Below are 23455 nucleotides of genomic sequence, written 5' to 3'. Positions count from 1 at the left end.
CAATGGTGTAATAACCGAAACCGGTCTTTCTAATTATCAATAAATCAGTAGTTTTTTGACAATTTCTTAGTCTTTTCCATTCAATCATTATATTCACATCTTGAGACGATAGGAGGAGAATGATCAATCATTGTTGCTCATTCGGAATTCTTAATAAATTTTATAATTTATAAAATTAATAATTTCGGAATTTATAGTAAGTAATTGCCTATATGCTCTTTGTCATGTATAGACTCTGCGGACAGTCTGTGTATCTTACGCTGTGCTCTGCAGACGTAACACAGACATGTTGGTACGTGATGAAAGCGTTTCACAAAAGCGAAATATTGACTTGAGTTTGTGCCAACTGCCACCAGATGGCAGCAGCTCATATCGTTTAAGATCACCGACATTTATGCTCCATGCTGGCAAATTTATTGCACTCACTTTAACTGAGGCGATAGTGTGCTTGCATGCGCGTGCGTGCGTGTGGGAATTGAACGAGCAAACGGGAAGGAAGATAAAGCATAACGTGAGCGAAAGCGAGATACTGTGTTAGAGTGAGGAAACGTGTAGAACATTGAGCTGTGTGCAACAATGGAGAAAGTGTTCGAATCTGAAAATAAACGAGAGTCAGGAAAATTAGCTGTTAGACTATTTAGCTAGATTTCCACACACTAGTAACAGTGGAAGCTTGGAGAAAAGAATAGGAACTATTTGACCGAGAGAAGTGAGGTCTAAGATTCAAATCGACGGTTTTGCATTTCTATTTATGTTTATTGACCGAGCGATGTGAGGTGTAAGATTCAAGTCGACGGTTTGGCATTTCTCTTTTAATGTTTGAATGTTTATATGTTGCGCATTTACGGCGAAAAGCGGTAATAGATTTTCATGAAATTTGACAGGTATGTTCCTTTTTAAATTGCGCGTCGACGTATACATACGGGTTTTTGAAATCTTACATTTTAAGGGTAATACAAAAGGGAAAGGAGTCTTCTTCGAACGCCAATATAACCGTAAAGTCAGACTATAGAATTACTCACCATAAATCAGCTGTCGGGTAATTATTAATTGCTAGCAATTGATAACTTGAAGTAGCATATTATTCTCTATCGACTTTTCTCTGCTTTCAACTCGATATGCTTTTGATTATTGACCGAGGGAAGTGAGGTCTAAGATTCAAGTCGACGGTTTGGCATTCCTCTTAATGTTTGAATGTTTATATGTTTATATGTTGCGCATTTACAGCGAAACGCGGTAATAGATTTTCATGAAATTTGACAGGTATGTTCCTTTTTAAATTGCGCGTCGACGTATACACAAGGTTTTTGAAAATTTTGCATTTCAAGGATAATATAAAAGGAAGAAGGAGCCTCCTTCATACGCCAATATTACCGTAAAAATCAGACTATAGAATTCAACGTTAGTAGACTTTCCATCAACGTTAGTAGACAGTAGTTGACTATAATACTACCCGTTCAAAAACATAGAAAATCTTGAAAATATATATCTTCCCATCAATGTTGTAGACAGTTGCAGCCAGACCTGATAACAGCGCTCACACCCACATTCCGGGACGACACGTCACGGTACGATAGGACAGAAAGCTCTATGTTTATTTAGGATTTTTTCTAGACATTTCAAATTGATAAATTATTCATCAATTTTTGAGAAAACATAGCAACAGGTCAATGTATCTTACTGAGCGCGAGGTCTACTGTTCACAGAACTACTAGTTATGTTTATATTTATGTTCCGCATTTACGGCAAAACACGGTAATAGATTTTCATGAAATTTGACAGGAATGTTATTTTTTGAATTTCGCGTCGACGTATGTACAGAGTGTCCCAGAAGTAAAGTGCCAAAATTCGGGAATAGGTTCTATGTCTCAAAACAAAGAGAAAATGTGGAATAAATTTTTTCTTAAAACACTTCGTTTACTAGATTTTCGTCATTTTGTATTTTATAAAAAATGATTTTTATCCTCAAAGTTTTCTTGTGTTTGGATAAAAAAATTATAATTTGATGTTAATACAGAATGGGGCACTCTGTATAGGGTTTTTGAAATTTTGCATTTTAGGGATAATACAAAAGGAAAAGGAGTCTCCAGCGAATGCCAATATCACCGTAAAATCAGACTGTAGAATATTATTCATCATAAATCAGCAGTCGAGTAGATTATCAATTGCAAGCAATGAGGCATGCAATATTGATAACTTGAAGTAGCATATTATTTTCTCCCGACTTTTCTCTGCCTTCAACTCTGTATGCTTTTGATGATAGTAGCATAGTTGTTCACAACAAATTATTGTCGATACAACAACCTAAACAGCCATTACACACCCATATCTCATCGACACGTCAGGACAGGACATAATTTCTCTCTGATGGACAGTATTAGAGGAAGTTGTGGTTTTAACTGCACGAGGTCTACTGTTCACAGAACTACTAGTTATGTTTATATTTATGTTCCGCATTTACGGCAAAACACGGTAATAGATTTTCATGAAATTTGACAGGAATGTTATTTTTTGAATTTCGCGTCGACGTATGTACAGAGTGTCCCAGAAGTAAAGTGCCAAAATTCGGGAATAGGTTCTATGTCTCAAAACAAAGAGAAAATGTGGAATAAATTTTTTCTTAAAACACTTCGTTTACTAGATTTTCGTCATTTTGTATTTTATAAAAAATGATTTTTATCCTCAAAGTTTTCTTGTGTTTGGATAAAAAAATTATAATTTGATGTTAATACAGAATGGGGCACTCTGTATAAGGGTTTTTGAAATTTTGCATTTTAGGGATAATACAAAAGGAAAAGGAGTCTCCAGCGAATGCCAATATCACCGTAAAATCAGACTGTAGAATATTATTCATCATAAATCAGCAGTCGAGTAGATTATCAATTGCAAGCAATGAGGCATGCAATATTGATAACTTGAAGTAGCATATTATTTTCTCCCGACTTTTCTCTGCCTTCAACTCTGTATGCTTTTGATGATAGTAGCATAGTTGTTCACAACAAATTATTGTCGATACAACAACCTAAACAGCCATTTACACACCAATATCTCATCGACACGTCAGGACAGGACATAATTTCTCTCTGATGGACAGTATTAGAGGAAGTTGTGGTTTTAACTGCACGAGGTCTACTGTTCACAGAACTACTAGTCACAATCAATCAGCTGAGAAGTGGATTATTCATTGCATACATTACACAGATGTCTGGAGAAGCCGGTGACACCAGCTGATACTTGTGGACGAGAAAACTGCGTGAGGTCTACTGTTCACAGAACTACTATCTAGAGTATTGTTTGTATCAACATAACTTGGAAGAGCTTTGAACATATCAATGTCCATTCTTTAAAAATAATACCTGGATTATCGTTCCCAGCAACTCTCAACCAAAAAATATGAAGGTTATAGTAATTTTAGTGCCGTTGCACAAAAGTTCGTTAAATTTTAATCAATGTGAAGGTGATAGTAATTTTAGTGCCCGTTGCACAAAAGTTGGTCAAATTTTGATCAAAGTGGAGGTGATAGTAATTTTAGTGCCCGTTGCACAAAAGTTGGTCGAATTTTGATCAAAGTGAAGGTGATAGTAATTTTAGTGCCCGTTGCACAAAAGTTGATCAAATTTGATCAAAGTGAAGGTGATAGTAATTTTAGTGCCTGTTGCACAAAAGTTGGTTAAATTTTGATCAAAGTGAAGGTGATAGTAATTTTAGTGCCCGTTGCACAAAAGTTGGTTAAATTTTAATCAATGTGAAGGTGATAGTAATTTCAGTGCCCGTTGCACAGAAGTTGGTCAAATTCTGATCAAAGTGAAGGTGATAGTAATTTTAGTGCCCGTTGTACAAGAGTTGGTTAAATTTTGATCAAAGTGAAGGTGATAGTAATTTTAGTGCCCGTTGCACAAAAGTTAGTCGAATTTTGATCAAAGTGAAGGTGATAGTAATTTTAGTGCCCGTTGCACAAAAGTTGATCAAATTTGATCAAAGTGAAGGTGATAGTAATTTTAGTACCTGTTGCACAAAAGTTGGTTAAATTTTGATCAAAGTGAAGGTGGAAGAATTTTAGTGCCCGTTTCACAAAAGTTGGTTAAATTTTAATCAATGTGAAGGTGATAGTAATTTTAGTGCCCGTTGCACAAACGTTGGTTAATTTTGATCAAAGTGAAGGTGATAATAAATTTAGTGCCCGTTGCACAAAAGTTGGTTAAATTTTAATCAAAGTGAAGGTGATAGTAATTTTAGTGCCCGTTGCACAAAAGTTGGTCAAATTTTGATCAAAGTGAAGGTGATAGTAATTTTAGTGCCCGTTGCACAATTTTTGTTAAATTCAATAAAGTGAAGGTGATAGTAATTTCAGTGCCCGTTGCACAGAAGTTGGTCAAATTCTGATCAAAGTGAAGGTGATAGTAATTTTAGTGCCCGTTGTACAAGAGTTGGTTAAATTTTGATCAAAGTGAAGGTGATAGTAATTTTAGTGCCCGTTGCACAAAAGTTAGTCGAATTTTGATCAAAGTGAAGGTGATAGTAATTTTAGTGCCCGTTGCACAAAAGTTGATCAAATTTTGATCAAAGTGAAGGTGATAGTAATTTTAGTACCTGTTGCACAAAAGTTGGTTAAATTTTGATCAAAGTGAAGGTGGAAGTAATTTTAGTGCCCGTTTCACAAAAGTTGGTTAAATTTTAATCAATGTGAAGGTGATAGTAATTTTAGTGCCCGTTGCACAAACGTTGGTTAAATTTTGATCAAAGTGAAGGTGATAATAAATTTAGTGCCCGTTGCACAAAAGTGCAATGAATTCATTGCCAAATACGAAAAATATTTTATCGCCACACTGCACAGAAAGCAGCTGTTTTCCAGTCCCTACGTAGATCTGAAAGACATTGTTTGCAGACGACTCTCGTCTGACGTTAGAGCAGGTTTCTTTCCAGCCTAGGCCGGAAACAGTAGCCTACCCTTTCCAGCCGCTAACATGGAACTAAGAAAGGTGATCAAAAAACGTTTCATTACTTGTGTTCATTATCCAATAATTGAACATTTATAATAATATCATCTTATTGTAATTTGAAAGAATAGAAAAGTATAAACTCAACCTCCCACATAGTTAAACATCATCTTTTAGGTTATTTAGACAAATCAGAATGAAAAAAAAAACTACTTGGACAATTTCCTGATATTCAGATTACCTCAGATTTGCTAGGGCTATCACCTTCCACTTCTGCTTTCGGGAGTGCTTAGTAAACAACTATTCTCATATATATATATATTGTTTATTTTTGTGTGTGGCGAAAAATAGCGTTCGCACCACGGGCAAAAATGTTTTTCCGGCACTCAATCTTTTCTAGTCCTCGGCCTACGGCCTCGGACTTGAAAACCGATTTCGAGCCGGAAAAATCTCATTTTCTGCTCTTGGTGCGAAATATACTGTTACAAATGGAATTATAGTTAAATTGCAATAGTTTTCGGCGTGACTGGATTAAATGAAGATCTGATTAAATTTGGTAATATTGAGAAATATGTAAAGAGGGAATTTTTCTTGAAGGAAGTGGAAAAGAATATGAAAGACAATTTAGAAGAAATCGAGAGAAAGTTGATATGGAGGAAGATAATATAGGGAAGAATATCAGGGAAAAAGGTAGGTTAAAAAACTTGTAGAGATGAAAGATAGCCAGTGTTTGTGTTAGACATGAGCGCAGGAAACGTGCTCCCAGAACCGGTATAATATAACTGTCGATCAGGTTATGAGCTATAATATTTCGACGTAACAGTTTTCTCTGCAAGTTGAATTTGTGCCCTGCAGCTGGACAGGCTGTCGATTCATGGGGCAGATAATATCTTGTGCTTGCCCTCCCCCACAAGCAACCCTCCACCCGCACCCTCTACCTATCGCAGCCATTACATCATGACCTAACTTTACAGCCGGCCAACTCTTGTATTACCCGACGAGAAAAATTTTCCCCCCCGACAAAAGTGACGATCTATCATAAAAGTTTACGGCCGTATTACAGTCCATTTTTGAGGCAACGATATTAATGGTTCATTTGAAGAGAAAAATTGCCGCAAGCAACTTATGGTTAGTAGGGTTGTGTTAGGCTTTGTTTCTCCCCCCCTCCAACATCAAAGTAAATTTCTAAACGGATTAGTAAATTGTCTCTGGCGCTTGTGTTTTACTTTCCATAAAGGAATAAATCTGAGATTAATCGTGATTTCATTTTCCATATTGAGAAGTATTTACTTTCCTTGCCCTATTACCATAGGTAAGGAAAGTATTGCTTTCCGAAAAAAATTAAGGTACCCCAATTTCTAAATTTCTATACGTTTCAATGTCCCCTGAGTCCGAAAAAGTGGTTTTTGAGTATTGGTCTGTATGTATGTGTGTGTGTGTGCGTATGAGCGTCTGTGTACACGATATCTCATCTCCCAATTAACGGAGTGACTTGAAATTTGGAACTCAAGGTCCTCACACTATAAGGATCCGACACGAACAATTTCGATCAATAATGCAATTCAAGATGGCGGCTGAAATGGGGAAAATTTTGTCAAAAACCGGGTTTTCCGCGATTTTCTCGAAAACGACTTCAACGATTTTTTTATACCTGAAATAGTCATTGATAAGCTCTATCAACTGCCGCAAGTCCTATATCTGTAAAAATTTCAGGAGCTCCGTCCCATCTATGCAAAGTTTGATTTAAGATTCTCAATGATCAGGCTTAGATACAATTCGAACAAAAAACTGCAAATGGAAAAGATTGAGCATGAAAATCTCTACAATTAATGTTCAGTAACATTTTAACCTAAAATTGAAAATAAGCTCGAAATTCGAGAAAATGTGATTATCCAATTGCAAACTGTTGGCAACTGTTGATTCTATCAAATCATTCACTATGAAGAGATATCATACCTCGTATGTCTCCAGCGTTATTGTCCTGTCACCAGCTGGCTTAGATCCTTGTTTATAAGTAGACTTGTGATGCGCGTGAACACTAGCGTCAGGTGATCAATTCTAATAACGGCAAGGAAAGTTGTGTGAGTGCGCCACACCAGATTTATGCTTTTTATTCCGGCTGTTATATCATATTAATACTCTCGTTAAATGGAATTATATTGATAACAAGATCTTGTTGATAACAATTTCTGTTAGAAACATGAGTTATTAACTTTTATCAAGAGAAATTTTTGATGATTCAGTCAAGTTAATAACTTTTGTTAATAACTCGTGTTATTAACTCCGGTGTAAACGCAGCTTTAGAATGTATGAATTCAGGGCTACTCATTTCCATTAATAGAATATATATTATAGTACCTTTTTTGAAATTAATAGAATAATAGTTTAAAAATACAAATTATAATAATAATTATTTAATTTAATGCCTTAATATTGTTGAACTCTGGAGTGAGGAAGTAGGGGAACGATTTTCGTTTTTGAAAATCAGTCACTATTATTTAAATAAACCATCGAAAAATAGCTTCTGAAACGTTAACTTGTGTATTCTCCCCTATTTTACCTATACAACGTCCAATTCAGTCACTACCAGAAGGTAACCCGTGCTAAGGTGCAATTCAGTACTTTACAAACTGATAACTTTACGTAATGAAATTTTGAAGAATTGAAAATAGGCCTATAACCATCCTCGGTTAATTCAGAGTCTATATGCGAAATTTCAAGTTAATCAGTCCACTAGTTCAGACGTGATGATGTGTCAAACATAATTCTCCTATCCCGTACGTGTATAAGCCAGGTCTTTCCTTTATTATAAGGCATTTCACTTGATGGCATAAACTAAACGAATTCAATGAGAAAGACTAAGAAATTTAAAAAAACACAGATTTATTGATACTTAGAAAGACCGGTTTCGGTCATAAAATCATTGTCAATCTCTGATAAACAGAGTTTTTGATTGTTATCAGAGTTCGACAATGGTGTTACAACCGACACCCGTCTTTCTAAGTATCAATAAGTCTGTGGCTTTTTGACAATTTATGTAATTAGAGAACACATCGGAGATTGGAATAAGCAAAATGGGGAATCTAACTTTGCATTTTGATTCGATTTTGGAAAATCCACCAATTTACAAATGTAACTAATCTCCTCCAATAATCCAGTGATTTTGTCAATATCACGTCGTTTTCATTCAATTTGTTTACTTTTTGTTTAGTTGAGAAGTTGATATTGTGGTAATTATTCATATTAAATAAAAAAGACTGAGAAATTGTCAAAAAAACTACAGAATATTGATACTTAGAGAAACCGGTTTCGGTTATAACATTATTGTCAATCTCTGATAAACAGAGTTTTTGATTGTTATCAGAGATTGACAATGGTGTTATAACCGAAACCGGTCTTTCTAAGTATCAATGAATCTGTGGTTTTTTTTGACAATTCCTTAGTCTTTTCATTAAATATGAATAATTATCACAATATCAACTTCTCAACTACACAAAAAGTAAACATATTGAATGAAAACGACGTGATATTGTCAAAATCACTGGATGATTGGAGGAAATCAGCTACATTTGTAAATTAGTGGTTTTTCCAAAATCGAGTTGGTTCTATGTAATATCGATTTCCATCGCTACATCAACTTCAGAACAATACAGTAAACTAGACTATTTTCATTTATTATACAAAGGCGACTTTCTAGAAGTATTTTGAGCCTAGGTGATGATGATGGGATGAATGATAATACAATGAAGGTAGAGTTATGAATGAATAAAAATTATAGGTTATGCCATAGTGAAACAATAGCGTAAGTAGATATCCCATGGTATAAGGCGTTTATGTCGCAACTTTTACTGTTATCTCAAGCCCATAGTTCATGTAATTCTTCCCCGTGAAGCTGTGTGACACTGGTAGTCTCTCATATTGTGCCGTTCATACACTCTCACCCCAACAAAACAGTAAAATTCGATAATAATCAACAGTAATCGGCTTGAGATAACAGTAAAAGTTGCGACATAAACGCCCTATACCATGGGATATCTACTTACGCTATTGTTTCTCTATGGTTATGCTATCCACTTGAATCGATTTGAGTCCAATTTTCAGTCCAGAACTGAATAAACTAGAAATTTTGAATTTGATTTGATCAAAGGTAAAAAATTTGATCGAAGATATGCATTAGATATTGCGTACACCACTGTAACACGCCTCTGTGTACAGTCTGTGGAGCATCTGCGCATGAAGCCAGAAATGCCTTGTATATTGCAGCAGCTATTTGTTATGCGTGCGTACCGCAGCACTGTCTACGTTTGATACAAAGGCATTACGACGGTTAATGAGGTTACAGCTCAAAGAGAAGGTTGAGGCATACAGCCACCGTTTTCTCGGCTTTTGCCACAGCAAATACTGATGACTATCGATTTTGAGCTCGATTACTGCTTAGATCTATAGCAGTATATATTTATAGTTTAACTGTGAGGTTCCTCACGATCTGAATAGTTGGCGAAAGATGATTTAAATTTAGTAAAACTCTCACCTTATGTCAACATTAACGAGTAATCTATATCATCATATCAACCACATATCGGTAACGAGGGATTATAAAAATCACTTGATCAACAATTTCAGAGAATCAAGGCTCATCCTTTGTGATGATTGAAGACTTGGAAAAGAACAATTTCAAATCAAACCAAATTTATTGTCAAATCAATAGAAATGAAAAATAGAATTCAGTTCCATACTAAATAAGAAGACTAAGGAATTGTCAAAAACCACAGATTTCATTGATAGTTAGAAAGACCGGTTTCGGTTGTTACACCATTGTCAACCTCTGATAAACTAAAACTAAATACAAGAGCAGCAGAATTTATAGTAGTGGGCGAGAACTGCTATTGGTCAAGGGCGTGAACGCCTGCCATTGGCCCAGCTAGACAGTCTCCTCCCACTTAACGGTATAACAGAAACGTCACAAAATGGCGGCTTTATCAACAGATTCGCCATGATAACAAAATTATCTTCAGTGCAAAATAAAAACCGAGTGGAAGATAATGAAACAAATTTGGGCATGAGCCTGTTGTGCCTTTCCTCATGTTAAGTATTTGTACACAATGTCATAAATAAATAAATGTGATAAATATGTAAATAGGAAAACTATCGAATCCTCACAATGTTATGATAAACTAAATATTCGTAGTGTTGTATTAGTTGAAATGAATTTGGTGATTTGAACTATACTGGGAATTGCCCTTTATTACTCCTGTTATTTCTAACGCCTTCAGAATATTCAAAGATCTGACTTTGATATTAAAATGCAGAAACTCAACATTCTCCTCAACTGTGAACTAGTGATTATTTGTTATGAAATGTTCTGCAAAGTTAGATTCCCCATTCTGTTTATTCCAATCTCTGATATGTTCTCTTATTACATACATTGAGAAGGTAACCAATAAAATTACAAAAGTTCCCATTAAACCAAATAATAATATTAATATTGATGTTGGCAGCAAAAAAAAAAGCAACGCGCCTTCAGTAAGCCCTCCAATTTGTTCACAGCTTGTTTATCTTCAACCATGTAATCCATGTTTACCTCATTATTCAAGGTGGAAATGTTGGTCAACGCTCAATGATGAATAGAAACACTGTGTTTATTTAGAAACCGAAATATCTCTTCACACCTAACTCAGTTCAGCTAGATGAAAGTCTTTTTTAAATAATTAATAACACTAGGAGATACGTCGTCTACGTCCTTCAAATACGTCTTCCCAGCTACGCTAGGCTCGGTGAGGAAAAACTTCAGAAGAAGCATTCAATTGTACGACACATGACCTTTAACAGAGTAGCAGTGAACAAAGTAAGAATTGTCAACCTCCGCAATGGAAGAGGTACTTAAAAAATAGTAATCTATACTACAATGAACAAAATAACTGGCTTATACACGTACGGTATAGGAAAAATATGCTTGACGCATCATCACAGCTGAACTACTGGACTGATTAACTTGAAATTTCGCATAAAGATTCTGATTTACCGAGGATGGTTATAGTCCTATTTTCAATTGTTCAAGATCTCTTCACGTCAAGTTTTCAGTTTGTCAAGTTTTAAAATGTACCCTTGCGGAGCACGGGTTACCTCCTTGTCATTAATAAAATAAGTGAGAGAGATTTTGAGCAGGGGAACAATTGAAACTGTGACGTTTATTAATGACCCTAAAACTATTGATTGATTCACACCATCCTCAACAATTATAATAATCATAGAGAACGTAATTTCCATATTACCAGAATATCTGGAAAAATTAATAACTGTAAGCAAGATGTGCCTTCACCGAATATGTAAGGGTGGGAAAATGAAAAACAAGAAACACAAGAAAAGATCGTACAGGTTTTTGATATTTAAAACAAAACAATAAATTATTTATTACAAAATTAGAATTATAATTAGAAATTACGAAATAATAATAATCAGATGAAATATTTCAGGAGCTACTCGCTTTGCTGCTAGTGAGGATTCAATTGTTGTGGTTATGAAAAATTTAAGAACAATGACTCAGTAGTCACCTACCTTTTTGAAAATGGCTTCCCACTTTGGCATCCACTGGTATTTCGCGGCGTTAATTATCAATTAAAAATCAAAATAACTGATCTAATGAAATGGGTTCAGATCCCGTCCTATTCAATAATACAATTCTCTTTAAACTGCCCGAATTGCGACAGGAAAACTGTATTATAAAACAAGAGCAAAATCTATCCCCTTCACCAGAACAGCCAGACTTACTCACAGTCCTAACGAACGAGCTCTCACACAGACCAAAAGAAAAATTTTGGGTATTAAATATAACTCAGTCAATGCCAAACATGGAAGCCATTCCAGTACATATTTTTATCAGTCGCACAAGCGGCACGTTTGTTATTAAAAACAAAAAAAGAAGCTACGTTAATATTGACAACAAATGAAATAAACGATCTTTCTGTCGATGACAAAAATTGTTCAAAGACAAAAACACTGTTAATTAAACTTTTCTAAATTAAAACTCTAAAATCCTGATCAATATGAGATAAATATATGATTCATATATATGTCCCATATGACCAGGTGACATAACGAAATGAACCTCAAAGTTTATTCTGTAACGAAAAACATCTATTGACAGTACCCAATTTGTAAAGTTTCATTGAGAAAACATTAATTTGTAAAGCTTACTTGCACTGAAAGCTACTCGATTGACATGAATGCCATATCACATGTTATCCGAATTTTATGCGATAAAAACGTTACTGCCTTTTCCATGTTATGAGTGTATTACATTGTGAACCCGAGCAGAATGTGATATCCAACGCAAAAAACCTCCTCCATTGAATTCTCAGCACTCCAGACTTTTTCAAACGCTGTTCTCTGAGTACAGCTTCAGGCAATTCTCCGGCAGATAGACGGCTGAAAAATATATGGAAATATTACAATTGTGCATCTCATACAAAACCCTCCACACACGGATATGGATTTGATGAGCGCCTGTATGAGGAAAAAAACGTATGAATACACTTTTTGGTTTGACAGGATTGAGTACATCCGAGAAAAACAATGTGAAGATTTGAACAGCGTAAAAACGTATACAGCAGGAAAAGTGACCGCCAAATGATTTGAAAATGAAGCCGCCTCTACAAAAGTTTGTGCCGTTTGTGAAAAAATCAGCTTTGAGAGATGTGTATTGGGATCATCATATAAATAATTGGACTAGAAAAAAGGACAAAGATGAAAGACCTTTCATTTCAAACGTATTTTTATATATTCCAACATGAACTCTCACGCCCACGATTCATCTACATTATTATTATTCATTCTTCATTGATTCATACAATAAAAGAACGTTTTTTTGAATGAAAAAGACTAAGAAATTGTCAAAAAACCACTGATTTATTGATAATTAGAAAGACCGGTTTCGGTTATAACACCATTGTCAATCTCTGATAAACTAAATCATAAATGATTCAAATCAAAATGATAAATTCTAATTATCAATAAATCAGTGGTTTTTTGACAATTTCTTAGTCTTTCTCATTCAATATGGATAATTACCACAATATCAACTTATCAACTACAAAAAAATAATGTTTTTTGTTGACCTGGCGAAGTTTGGACACTAATGTCCACTCTACCACTCAACCACGTCGTTAAAAAACAATACAATACAAAATATGGAGAGATAAAAAAATGAAGCAAGAAATGACAATAAAATGTAATAATTATGAGATATCAATATTGAATAATACAAGTCTTGGAGAAAAAGCGTTTCTCAATAAACTCAATCACTCCTATTAACTGCTGAAAGAAAAAGCAAAACATGGATTGAAACAAATTAATAGATGAGCTACTGAAGAAAATTAATACAGTAAAAGTTGGAATCAAAGATGAATTTGTTGATTTTATGTATAGTGGATATGGATATGAGCATAGAGAAACAATAGCGTAAGTAGATATCCCATGGTATAGGGCGTTTATGTCGCAACTTTTACTGTTATCTCAAGCCGATTATTGTCGATTTTTACTGTTTTGACCGGGTAAGAGTGTATGAACGGCACAATATGAGAGACTACCAGCGTCATGAAGCTTCACGGAAAAGAACTACGTGGACTATAGGCTTGAGATAACAGTAAAAGTTGCGACATAAACGCCCTATACCATGGGATATCTACTTACGCTATTGTTTCTCTATGCTCATATCCATATCCACTATACATAAAATCAACAAATTCATCTTTGATTCCAACTTTTACTGTATTAATTTTCTTCAGTAGCTCATCTATTAATTTGTTTCAATCCATGTTTTGCTTTTTCTTTCAGCAGTTAATAGGAGTGATTGAGTTTATTGAGAAACGCTTTTTCTCCAAGACTTGTATTATTCAATATTGATATCTCATAATTATTACATTTTATTGTCATTTCTTGCTTCATTTTTTTATCTCTCCATATTTTGTATTGTATTGTTTTTTAACGACGTGGTTGAGTGGTAGAGTGGACATTAGTGTCCAAACTTCGCCAGGTCAACAAAAAACATTATTTTTTTGTAGTTGATAAGTTGATATTGTGGTAATTATCCATATTGAATGAGAAAGACTAAGAAATTGTCAAAAAACCACTGATTTATTGATAATTAGAATTTATCATTTTGATTTGAATCATTTATGATTTAGTTTATCAGAGATTGACAATGGTGTTATAACCGAAACCGGTCTTTCTAATTATCAATAAATCAGTGGTTTTTTGACAATTTCTTAGTCTTTCTCATTCAATATGGATAATTACCACAATATCAACTTATCAACTACAAAAAAATAATGTTTTTTGTTGACCTGGCGAAGTTTGGACACTAATGTCCACTCTACCACTCAACCACGTCGTTAAAAAACAATACAATACAAAATATTGGAGAGATAAAAAAATGAAGCAAGAAATGACAATAAAATGTAATAAATATGAGATATCAATATTGAATAATACAAGTTTCAGAGAAAAAGTGTTTTTCAATAAACTCAATCACTCCTATCTACTGCTGGAAGAAAAAGGAAAACATGGATTGAAACAAATTAATAGACAAGCTACTGAAGAAAATTAATACAGTAAGAGTTGGAATCAAAGATGAATTTGTTGATTTTATGTATAGTGGATATGGATATGAGCATAGAGAAACAATAGCGTAAGTAGATATCCCATGGTATAGGGCGTTTATGTCGCAACTTTTACTGTTATCTCAAGCCTATAGTCCACGTAGTTCTTTTCCGTGAAGCTTCATGACGCTGGTAGTCTCTCATATTGTGCCGTTCATACACTCTTACCCGGTCAAAACAGTAAAAATCGACAATAATCGGCTTGAGATAACAGTAAAAGTTGCGACATAAACGCCCTATACCATGGGATATCTACTTATGCTATTGTTTTTCTATGATATGAGGAGCCTGTGTAGGCCTAAGGGTGTTCAATACGTGGGAAAGAGAATAAAGGAAAGTGGGGAAAAACAGATAGAAAATAAGAAGTTTTCGAATAGGAAGTACATCAATATCATCAATATACATCACTAAATACATAATCAAAATGATAGGGAGAAATATAAGGTAACCTTGTGCTACTCCTTCCCAAATTTAAATAAGGTTGCACATAGTCCGAAATAGGGTGAGTCTTGTAGTTGTTTACTTCACAAAATTTTCAGTTCAGATCAGCTGGAATCAACAAGTTTTTATTGGTACCATGTCTTTCTCTACGGAGATACTGCTTGAGTCTGGGATGCGTGTGGGACATTTCCACAATAATTATTGGCCTACTGCAAAATTCAATCCTAGAATAACACATGTTACATATTTCTCAAATGTGTTACATAGTGTATCATAAAATGTTGTCATTGTTAAAAAATTAAACTCTATTTGAAGCATGGTCAAATAATGCTTCTGTGTTGAATCATAGGACGATGTTCGAAATATTACGGCCATTTTTTCGAACACAACATCTGGTCTTCAACAATTTTTATTTATTTATTTATTAGAACAGTCACAAACACGATATTTGGAAAGAGAAACAGGCAATTGCCCAAAACTTCTTCAATTCCTTGATTTTGGCACATAAATAGTCCAAAGTGAGGTTAAGTTTAAAATTTCTGTTTTCACCAAAGATTAACACTCAGAGAATACGTATTCGAGATATGACTGATGAATTTTGAATTTCGAAGGGTTGATAAGAGCCGGAAATAACACTAAACAATCCGAAAGTTTCAATAATATTGAAATAAACTTGAAAATTTTGAGCAGAATAATTAAAACTACTATCACTGCAACTATTGTTTTTACGCGAAAACAAAACCCAACATTCAGCAGAAAGTTTATTATTGGGAAGTTAATTGGAAAATTATAGAACTCAACGGAGTGTATAACTTATCAAACCAAAATTAGTACTCACTCATAATCTACAACAAAATTCGTTACCATCTTAAACGGTTTCCGGATAAATAGAGCGTACAATAATTTAATTCAAAACGTATCGTGCATTTTTAGAAGCAGCAGCGCATCCTCTAAACGAGTCACGTTCGAAATTCAATCGAAATTAATCCCGTTCTCAATCTGCAACTAATAACCAGACTTGGTTAGCGCGATAAGCTGACGCGTTATTGATCGCAACTGGATTAAAATGGTTGGGTTGTACGAAAAATATCAATTTTAACAGTCGCTCGTAGAGCTGATTCAAATTTTGCACTTTGTTCCGCTATAAATTGAAACGAAGCGAGAATCTGACGAAGTATGGAAAATAGAAATCCGATTGGTTCGGTGTTTGACCGTTCAATTGGACCGGATTCAATTTGTCTGATCAATCGTGTCGTTATCACAGACAAACTTGCTCTTATTCAATCCTTGAATTCGAATTTGATTTTGAATTGAATTGAATCGATGTTGATATAGCTGCAACGTATCTAGATATTATGACAAGATTTTTTGTTGATCAAAATTATTTTGAAAAATGTGATAAATACATAAAACATTTGAATGACGTGGAACATGAGAAATTTCTGTCTTCTTGAATGAAAAAGACTAAGAAATTGTCAAAAACCACAGATTTATAGATAGTTAAAAAGACCGGTTTCGGTTATTACACCATTGTCAATCTCTGATGAACCAAAGCTAAATACAAGAGCAGCAGAATTTATACTAGTAGGCGAGTACTGCTATTGGTCAAGGGCATGAACGCCTGCCATTGGTCCAGCTAGACAGTATCCTCCCACTTAACAGTATAACAGAAACGTCACAAAATGGCGGCTTTAATCTTTGAATATTCTAGAGGCTTCAGAAATAACAAGAGCAATTGAGAACAATTCCCAGTAAGGTTTAAATGACCAAATTCATTTCAACCATTACAACATTACGAATTTAGTTTTATCATAACATTGTAAGCGTACATTTTTCGATTTACATATTTGTTTAATTATCTTTTACTTGTTTCTTGGTTCTTATTTTATACTGTAAATAAATGTAAGTGAATTTTGTTATCATGGCGAGTCTCTTGCTTAAGCCGCCATTTTGTGACGTTCTGTTATACTGTTAAGTAGGAGGAGACTGTCTAGCTGGGCCAATGGCAGGCGTTCCTGCCCTTGACAAATAGCAGTACTCGCCTACTAGTATAAATTCTGCTGCTCTTGTATTTAGTTTCAGTTTATCAGAGATTGACAATGGTGTAACAACCGAAACCGGTCTTTCTAACAATCAATAAATATGTGGTTTTTTCACAATTTCTTTTTGTTGGAGATGAAGATTTATTGCATATTATATTTATATTATCCTGTCTTTCTCTCTCCCACACAAACACCAACACAAATGATGTATTTTCTGTCTTCCTCTCATCCAAACACACAAATCGTGTATTATCTGTCTTTCTTTCATTCACACACACACATACACACACACAACTGGTGTATTTTCTGTCTTCCTCTCATCCAAACACACAAATGGTGTATTTTCTGTCTCCTTCTCATCCAAACACACAGAATTGGTGTATTTTCTGTCTTCCTCTCATCCACACATATACAAATTATGTATTTTCTGTATTCCTCACATCCACACACACACACACACACACACATGGTGTGTTCTCTTGCTTTCTCTCATACGTACACATAAATGGTGTATTTTCTGTCTTCCTCTCATCCAAACACACAAATGTTGTATTTTCTGTCTTCCTCTCATACAAACACACAAATGGTGTATTTTCTGTCTCCTTCTCATCCAAACACACAGAAATGATGTATTTTCTGTCTTTCTCTCATCCACACATATACAAATTATGTATTTTATGTATTCCTCTCAGACACACACACACACACACACACACACACACACACACATGGTATGTTCTCTTGCTTTCTCTCATACGTACTCACAAATGGTGTATTTTATGTCTCCTTCTCATCCAAACACACAGAAATGGTGTATTTTCTGTCTTCCTCTCATCCACACACACACACACACACACACACAAACACACACACACACAAATGGTGTATTTTCTGTCTTACTCTCATCCACACACACACACACAAATGTTTTTTTTTGTCTTCCTCTCATCCACACATACACAAATGGTGTGTTTTCTGTCTTCCTCTCTCCCATATAAGAGGTGCACCAGACAAGAGTGAGCGTTATCTATCTTAGCTCTTAGTCAGACAGAGTCTGTAAGGTGCTCTCAGCGTTTGGAACAGTCGCTCATCCTGTCACAGCCACATTGCACTCACTTCACGGAAACCTCTTCTTTATTGTTTTCCCTCTCACTCTTTCCTTTGCCGTTATCTATACATCCTTTTCACTCACTCCGACAACACCTGCTCACGCATCCACCTCCACGCGCAGTCACTCACTCACTCACAGGAACAATACATTTGCGACCATATATTCGCACGGGTTTTGCTTTATCTTCTTTAGTGAGGTCCAAGTTATAATGGCAGTGTTTGATTGGCAACTGTATTGCTAACCTTGTCTATCATTCAACAATGTGGTTAGCGCTATCTCTTTCTCGCTTTGCTCTGTTGCAAGATCGTTTTTTTTTTACAGTCTAAAATTCATAATAATTTAATAAAATATTTCATCTTAATTATGAAAATTGATATTGGAATAGTTATTTGTGCAACTAGTGCGCAAAGTGACAGTTTGCTGCACCGAAAGAAACGTTTACGCCCGAGCCGTAGGCGAGGGCGTAATGGTTTGTTGAGTGCAGCAGAGGAACTTTGCGCACATATTTCACATCAAGTTTTTCCTACAGTTACCATTGAATATGAAAAGTGGGTAATTATGGGTAAAATTGCCTGAAATGCATCGAATGTTTTTCTGTGTAATTTTATTATTGATAAAAACCTTAATTTATTGTCAAATTGAATAAAAATGTTGTCCTTGGTTATAATATATAATGTAATAATTTGCTCGTTGTGCTTCGTTGCACCTCTGCTCACTATAGCAGCCCAGTCACTGTTACCAACTTCATTTTGATTTTGCTGCACTGGTGCTCCATATAGCCTACTAACTATTTTGCATTGCCATGTTGCAAATCTGGAGTGCGGAAAAATTTTTTCCGCACTAGAGCGGAAAAGTGATTCTTTGCGTTCTGTAATCAGTGCATCAATGGCCATCTTTCAACGTAACTGTAAGAAAAATATAATTTTTTGCTTCATAAAATATAATCGATTATTTTAAACGAGAATGAACAGTTAATATTACATCAATAAAGCTGTATCAGCTACCATCTATAGAAGGCATCGACAAGACAGAGGATCGGCATCGCTGTTCTCCTATCCTTCTCCACTGCCATAATCACGTGGACCTCACTATATCAAGTAATGTCGGCCAAACTTATGTTCTCCTGACTCAACACTGCAAGGAATTGGAAATATACAGTGTGTATATACACACACATTTGAAACTTATGAGCTTATTATGAGTTGCGTATTTGTCATCCTATTATATTAAATAAATAAATAATCATTTTATTTGTTCATGAACCAGCCATACAAATACAGAAATACAGTTAAATAGAGATACATGCACAATTATTCTATAATTCCAACAATAACCTCCAATAGAAATGAATTCTAAAGTAAAGTGTCAGTTCGTGAGAGAGCACGATTTCACTCTCTATGTCTGTTATAATTGTCTCCACTCCATGTGGATTATCAAACATCAAGACTTATAGAATATTACTGCATAACTGAAAATTTATAACATGAAATATTGTATCAAGACATCAATGGAATAATTATAATTTAAATAAATACTTGAAGAACAAAGCAATATCACAATTATAGATCAAACAATACTTCATAGCATATTACCAAAATTTACAGGAACATTAACATTACATTATAATACTTCTTTGGATTGGAACAGGTACTTAAGGCATTACTTAATAATTTTAACTACAAGGTTTCAAGCTATTGAATAAACTTACAGGCTTTCTAATGAGTATAATTCATTCTATTATATTGAGCGAGCTATTTTTGTGTGTATGTATTCATGTATTCATGTATGTCCAACGGATCTCGAGAACGGCTCTAATGATTTTCATTGAACTTGCAATATAGAAGGTTCTTGATATAAAAATTCGATTGCACATGGTCTCATTCCTGGGAAAACTCGCTAAGGACATTAAAAGGATATCAATTATTCATCCTTGGTAATACAGCTGATAATTTCGTCGTCTGTTGATAACAGAAGATGAGAGTGCCTGTGTGGGAGAGAGACAGAATTAAGTTCAGCTGTTGAACTATTGCAATCAATCTACTGATCACACGAGAAGTATCACCTGGAAATAATTATAGATTAATCGACTTGATCAACATATCTGATTTGGTGACATGACCAACGATATGATTTTATTCAAGATGAATTATTTTTCCATTCAAATAAAGGACCTAAAATCAAAATGTTCATTATTTTACACAAAGTTAAATCATCATTCTACAGTTTCAAGTGATTAGTGAGTGTTATTTTGTTATTCAATTTTGGTTTGTAAAAGATTCAAATTCAAACTTTTCTGTTTCCGAATATTTGGACTAGAAATTGGAATCAAATTCAAAAGTGTATGGAAGAGCATAACCTACTTTTTGGAATCCCGTATTTATAGAGTATAAGCATAGAGAAACAATAGCGTGAGTAGATACCCCATGGTATAGGGCGTTTATGTCGCAACTTTTACTGTTATCTCAAACCGATTACTGTCGATTAATGTCGATTTTTACTGTTTTGCCCGGGTAAGAGTGTATGAACGGCACAATATGAGAGACTGCCAGAGTCATAAAGCTTCACGGGTAAGAACTACGTTGACTATCAGCTTGAGATAACAGTAAAAGTTGCGACATAAACGCCCTATACCATGGGATATCTACTTACGCTATTTGTTTCTCTATGGTATAAGCTACGTCGAAATTCGGGGAAGAAACAGTTTTGGGCTGTACATGTTGGTCCTTCCCAAATCATTAAAAAAATGTTATCATATGCTTGAAAACGTGAATTCTATATGTAATTTTGTGTAATTATTGTGTCATAGCACCTTTAATTTACATGGCTGTTTCTGTTAACTGAATAATACTAATGATCACTCAGAATGTGTTGCCCGCACAATATCCTGTTTAATTGCTTTATGATTTTATGTTCAATACTTTTTCTCTAGTAATTTTTTTTCAAAATTTTAGTTTTTAAATTTGTGTAATATCCAAGTATGACTATATTTTCATTTGATTTTTTACTTATTTCATTTCATTTTTTTCCTATTGTTGATACAAGTATGAAGAAGGGCCCCACACAGGATTACCTTGGGGGTTTCATTTAGACTTTGATATTTAATGTATTGTGCATGCGAAGGTGTTTTTGCTACACCAGTTAAGAGTGTTTTTTTCTGAAATATTTTGTACAATGTATGTTGATTGGTCGAATAAATATTATATTATATTATTGTGTTCTGTGTATCAATGAATAAATTAATCAATACAAATTATTATTTCATGCTTTTATGCTTCTGTACTCAAGAGTGAAGCTTGGTGCCCCGATATTAATAATGAATTTCAACTATCTTGAATTCATTTCAACACCTCGAAAAAGAGATCAAGCGATCATCAACGAGTGAAAGATTGGAGCTAAATGAGTTGATGAGTGTGGAAGTGAGGTTTTTCTCGTTGATTCGATGAAGAATGAGAGCGCTCATTTCGTTAGCAGCATCACAGACAGAGACCGCTAATCCAAATAAGTCACTGGCAAAGCCCCACCTCATTAACTGTGATAGCATGTTGATTCAGCGCCACACCACTCTAACAAAAGCAACTGAATTAAACGTTTTTTTACAAGTCTGCAACTCATTTCCCTTGGGCATACACCAATTGCGCCCAGCCGTCAGCCGAGATATTGCGCCAAATAGAAGTGATACATGGCTCCTATACACACGTACACTATTCACGTCGTGACGTAATCACTGCTTTAGTAAGGTCCACGTATTAATGGCAGTGGTGAAAGATAGGAGAGCAACGTTTTTAGCTTCAAAATTCATAAAATAACTTAATTAATACAATGTGCAGTGATAATTAAGTGTAATATTTAACTATAATTTGGTGTTTTAATTTTTCTAAATTTGAAATTTGCATCTCATATTTATTTGTGGACGAGAGTTGACCTTGAACTTCTTACAGAACGAACATAACCTATTTTTTGGACATGTAATCAAAATTTGGGAATGGAATAGTTTTGGGCCAAGCCTGTTGTTCCTTCCCAATCATATTTATATGATTTGTTATTGTATCCACGTATAAATAAATAAATAAACGTTGCCGAATCTCTGTCTTGTCAACGTCTCCACACTGACGTGATAGGTACACATTAGAAGACTACACAGGGTGCAACTTCTTCCACAAGTGTGAAGTTTTCAGCTCGAAAATGTCTAGTTTCATTCAAAATTTAGACTTTTTCAATAATCATTAAGCCAATGTTCTAGATTTTTTGATTCTAGACTCTAATAGAATCTATTTGTTTCAGAATTCGCTCGTTTATCTGAGTATTGAAGAGCGTAAATTGTATTTTGAAAAGTGAAAGTGACATAACCAACATTTTGATTTGGACAGTAAAGTATAAATTGGAAATGGGACAGTTTTGGGCATGAGCCTGTTGTGCCTTTCCTCATGTCAAGTATTTGTACACAATGTGATAAATAAATAAAATAAATAAATAAAACTGATTGTAATGTGTAGGCCGACTTTAGTAAGGTGCACTTTATGATAGCAGTGGATGAAGATAGGAGAACAACGTAGCCGAACCTCTGTCTTGTCATTGCCTTCTATAGACGGTAGCTGATACAGGTTTATTGATGTAATATTAACAGTTCATTCTCGTTGAAAATAATCAATTATATTTTATTGAGCAAGAAATTATATTTTTCAATAATTTCATGATAAATTTTCATGATTAGGATGAGATATTTTGTTAATTAATTATTAATTCAAGATTGTTCAAAGCCGATATGGCAAAAGAGCAAAGCGAGAAAGAGATAACGCTATTCGTTTTGTTGAATGATAGACAAGGTTAGCAATGGTATTGCTGATCAAACACTGCCATTATAATGTGGACATCTCTATAGTCATATTATTTGTACCACTCTCTCACACACTCTCTCTCTCTATCGAATAATTTCGAATACTTTATACTCTCGGTATAATACTTTTCGATAACCATCTGCTTTATAACGACTATTCCTTCCTATCCGTCTCTAAAAGTGTTCCATTGATTTATCTCGACTTGTGACGAATTTTGAAATCATAAATTTATGAAATTTCGAGCTGTGACTGTGTGTTGATTCGGTATCAACTTTTCGATAATTAGCACATATCGACTTTTTAAATCTGTCATCATAAGTGAGAATGAGAAAAGTGTTTGCTATGCTGAGTGACGGTGGTTCAAAGTTATTAGTGTTTGAAGGTTTTAGGTTTAAAAAAAATCTTCATCCATCACCCACATTTTCTCTGTCAT

Source organism: Nilaparvata lugens, chromosome 5, assembly GCF_014356525.2.
Source record: "Nilaparvata lugens isolate BPH chromosome 5, ASM1435652v1, whole genome shotgun sequence".
Lineage (NCBI taxonomy): Eukaryota > Metazoa > Arthropoda > Insecta > Hemiptera > Delphacidae > Nilaparvata > Nilaparvata lugens.
This window is presented reverse-complemented; position numbering follows the sequence as displayed.